The following is a 4,948-nucleotide window of genomic DNA, read 5'->3' on the forward strand; positions in this document are numbered from 1 at the left end:
GGCATTTGTTTTAGCAAACATAGCATCTTCAACTTTCTCAGGCATAACTTTCAATTTTAAAAGATCAACATCAAGAGCAAGACTATCAACCTTAGAAGCAAGAATATCAATTTTACCAAGCTTTTCTTCAACAGTTTTATTGAAAGCAGTTTGTGTATTAATAAATTCTTTAAGCATCACTTCAAGACCAGAGGGTACACTCTTATTATTATTGTAAGAATTACCATAAGAATTACCATAACCATTACCATTATTAGAAGGATATGGCCTAAAGTTGTTGTTACCATAATTATTCCTATAAGCATTGTTGTTGAAATTATTGTTCTTAATGAAATTCACATCAACATTTTCTTCTTGAGCAACCAATGAAGCTAAAGGAACATTATTAGGATCAATATGAGATCTACCATTTGCAAGCATAGACATAATAGCATCAATCTTATCACCCAAAGAAGAGGTTTCTTCAACAGAATTTACCTTCTTACCTTGAGGAGTTCTTTCAGTGTGCCATTCAGAGTAATTGATCATCATATCATCAAGTAATTTAGTTGCGGCGCCCAGGGTGATGGACATAAAAGTACCTCCAGCAGCTGAATCCAATAGGTTCCTCGAGGAAAAATTCAATCCTGCATAAAAGGTTTGGATGATCATCCAAGTAGTCAGTCCATGGGTTGGGCAATTCTTTATCAAAGATTTCATTCTCTCCCATGCTTGAGCAACATGTTCATTATCAAATTGTTTAAAGTTCATTATGCTACTTCTCAAAGATATAATCTTAGCAGGAGGATAATATTTACTAATAAAAGCATCTTTACACTAAGTCCATGAATCAATACTATTCTTAGGCAAAGAAAGCAACCAATCTTTAGCTCTTCCTCTTAATGAGAAAGGAAACAATTTTAGTTTTATAATATCACCATGTATATCCTTATACTTTTGCATTTCACAAAGTTCAACAAAATTATTAAGATGGGCAGCAGCATCATCAGTACTAACACCAGAAAATTGCTCTCTCATAACAAGATTCAGTAAAGCAGGTTTAATTTCATAGAATTCTGCTGTAGTAGCAGGTGGAGCAATAGGAGTACATATAAAATCATTATTATTTGTGCTAGTGAAGTCACACAACTTAGTATTTTCAGGAGTACCCATTATAACAGTAGTAAAAGTAACTAAGCAAATAAAGTAAAGACAAGTAACTAATTTTTTTTGTGTTTTTGATATAGAGAACAAGACAGTAAATAAAGTAAAGCTAGCAACTAATTTTTTTGTGTTTTGTTTAAGTGCAGCAAACAAAGTAGTAAATAAAATAAAGCAAGACAAAAACAAAGTAAAGAGATTGGAAGTGGAGACTCCCCTTGCAGCGTGTCTTGATCTCCCCGGCAACGGCGCCAGAAATTTAGCTTGATGCGCGTAGATGTACACGTCCGTTGGGAACCCCAAGTGGAAGGTATGATGCGCACAGCAACAAGTTTCCTCGACATGAAACCAAGGTTATCGAACCAGTAGGGAGCCAAGAAGCACGTGAAGGTTGTTGGTGGAGGAATGTAGTGCGGCGCAACACCAGGTGAAACCGGCGCCAACGTGGAACCTGCACAACACAATCAATGTACTTTGCCCCAACGTAACAGTGAGGTTGTCAATCTCACCGGCTTGCTGAAAACAAAGGATTAAGCGTATCGAGTGGAAGATGGTGTTTGTTTGCAAAGAACAGTAAAAGCAGTAGAATGTATTCAGATGTAAAGAATGGACCGGGGTCCACAGTTCACTAGTGGTGTCTCTCCAATAAGATAACTAACATGCTGGGTGAACAAATTACAGGCAAGCAATTGACAAATAAAGATTCAATACATATCAACGATGATTACTATGTGATTTAATCAGGGCATTACGACAAAGTACATAGACCGCTATCCAGCATGCATCTATGCCTAAATAATCCACCTTCAGAGTTATCATCCGAACCCCTTCCAGTATTAAGTTGTAAACAACGAGATAATTGCATTAAGTATGGTGCGTAATGTAATCAACACAAATATCCTTAGACAAAGCATCAATGTTTTATCCCTAGTAGCAACAAGCACATCCACAACCTTAGAACTTTCCGTCACTCGTCCCAGCATTCAATGGAGGCATGAACCCACTATCGAGCATAATTACTCCCTCTTGGAGTTACAAGTATCAACTTGGCCAGAGCCTCTACTAGCAACGGAGAGCATGCAAGAACATAAACAACACATATATGATAGATTGATAATCAACTTAACATAGTATTCTCTATTCATCGGATCTCGCCAAACACAACATGTAGCATTACAAATAGATGATCTTGATCATGTTAGGCAGCTCACAAGATCTAATACAATGAAAGCACAAGTGGAGAAGACAACCATCTAGCTACTGCTATGGACCCATAGTCCAAGGATGAACTACTCACGCATCAATCCGGAGGCGGGCATGATGATGTAGAGCCCTCCGGTGATGATTCCCCTCTCCGGCAGGGTGCCGGAGGCGATCTCCTGAATCCCCCGAGATGGGATTGGCGGCGGCGGCCTCTCAGTAATGTTTTCCGTATCGTGGCTCTCGGTACAGGGGGTTTCACAACGGAGGCTTTAAGTAGGCGGAAGGGTAGGTCAGGGGGCGACCCGAGGCGCCGACACAACAGGGCCGCGCGGCCAGGGCCTGGGCCGCGCCGCCCTGGTGTCTGGCCACCTCATGGCCCTACTTCGTCTCCCTTTCGGTCTTCTGGAAGCTTCGTGTAAAAATAGGCCCCTAGGCGTTGATTTCGTCCAATTCCGAGAATATTTCCTTACTAGGATTTCTGAAACCAAAAACAGCAGAAAAACAACGAATCGGCACTTCGGCATCTTGTTAATAGGTTAGTGCCGGAAAATGTATAATAACGCTGTAAAGTATGTGTAAAACACTCAAGTATTGTAATAAAAGTAGCATGGAACATAAGAAATTATAGATACGTTTGCGACGTATCACCGCGCGGGAAGTTTTCTCGACGTTTCCCGCGCTTTCGTTTCCTCCGAACTCCCCGAGCACTCCCCGGGGGGGCGGGGATGACCTGGGCTCGCCGGATGGATGAAAGCCCGAATCCGGGCGAAAACGAGGATCCGGGGGAGCGACTAGGCCGTTTTCATCCATCCGGATGAAAAAGGGGTCCTGGGGCCCTTCCCGAAGACATTGCTGAAGATGCTCTCATGCCATAAGACAATAGACTTCCCATCCATTTGCTGGCATGTGGCAGGATGCTTAGATCATCTCCACTCGTTTTCTCCTAAAGGTAGAAAAGCTAAAATTGGAGGTAGGCGACAAAAAAAGGCGTCCAGTCGGTTCCCGATAGCCTCCCCAAATAATAAATTTTAGCCGGCGGTCCCAATTAAAACCCAGCCCATATGGAGGAAAGGCGCCGCCGTGCATGCAGCTTGCATACAAATGATATTTTATTTTCTCTCCCCACATGGATGGTGTACATGCATGCAGGAATTTTTTCTCTCTCTTCTCACATGCACATGTAACCAAATGAGGGCTATGACTGGACTGTGGCATCAATTTTTAACCTCCTAAAGATTAAATAGACCCCTAAGGTTGTTAGCCGGATGTGAAATGGGGGCGTCGAGTGGAGATGCTCTTATAGACACGAAGGGCCTTCAGCTATACAAATCGATGCATGCAATGCAGGCGCGTTAGACCATGATCGAGGCTGGGGCCATGCACTAGGGACATGGTCGCATTCAATTACGCTTTGCCTCATGCATCCTTTAGAGCATCTGCACCGGTGCCTCCAAATAGGCGCCGGTAGGAGCGCCGACACAACCGTATGGGGGGCGTCGGCATTGCATCCTCTCTTTGGGGTGTTGTTTCCACACCGGCGCCCCCAAACGGGCTGCCCTGATAGGATTATTTAAGACAAACTAAACATTTTGTAGTAGTTTTATTTTCATGTCATTCGGGATCGAGGAATGAATAATGTTTTAGGGCAAATCCAAGTAAAACATTATTCACTCCTCGATCTCGGATGACATGTGAAACCTGCTTCATCTCTAGCCTACTACCTACTAGCCACCCATCTCTATGGAGGTGGACGAACGCCCGTTGCTGGGCCTCCTGCTCTCTCTGCTGCTCTCTCTGTTGCTCCTCCGTCGTCGATCCCCCTGCTGCTCCCTCCGCCACGAACGTCAAGTAGGCGGCTCTATCCGCGGCTGCCACCTCCTGACGCACATGCTGCTCCAGCTCCTCCCGCCGCCGACGGTGCTCCATCTCCTGCCTCCATAGCCGCAGCTGCAACTCCGCCAAGCGCCGCCGCTCGTATACTTCATCCTGACGCTGCTACTCCTCCCGCATCTCCCGCGCACCCTGCTACCGGTGGACCTCCCACCGGTGTTGCCGCTCCGCCTCCTGGTGTCGCCGCCCCGCCTCCAGCAGCTACCGCTCGTCCGCGGCAAATGCATCTACGGTCGCAGCTAACGCCGCCGCCTCCCACGCCTCGTACTCTGCGAGTTGCGGGTCCTCCTCCACGACTTCTACGGCCGCCTCTAGCGCCGCCTCCTCCCACACATCGAACATTGTGGGTTTAAATTTTTGCACTACTGAAGTGAGAGGCGAGGAAGGAGGGATATTATAGACCGGTGGCGAGGCCGGAAACCTCTCGCGCATTGTCGTGGCGGGAGATTTTCTCGCCCGGCATCGTGGCAGGAAATATCCCGCGCGACGCCCTGGCGTAACTGACAGGCGGCTCCCACGCCCAAAAAATTCCGTGCCGCGAGGCACCGGCGCGCCCGATTCGCGCCCTTCGCGAAGGGGCCGGCACGGGGTTGTCGGCGCTTCTATTGGGCTCGAAAAAGCGCCGACGCTTTTTAGGGCGTGCCCGTGCGAGCCTATTTTCGATTCCAGCCCCCAAAATACTATCTGGACCGCTATCAGGGGCGCCGGTGGAGAT

The sequence above is a fragment of the Lolium rigidum genome, chromosome 7 (genome assembly GCF_022539505.1).
Source record: "Lolium rigidum isolate FL_2022 chromosome 7, APGP_CSIRO_Lrig_0.1, whole genome shotgun sequence".
NCBI lineage: Eukaryota > Viridiplantae > Streptophyta > Magnoliopsida > Poales > Poaceae > Lolium > Lolium rigidum.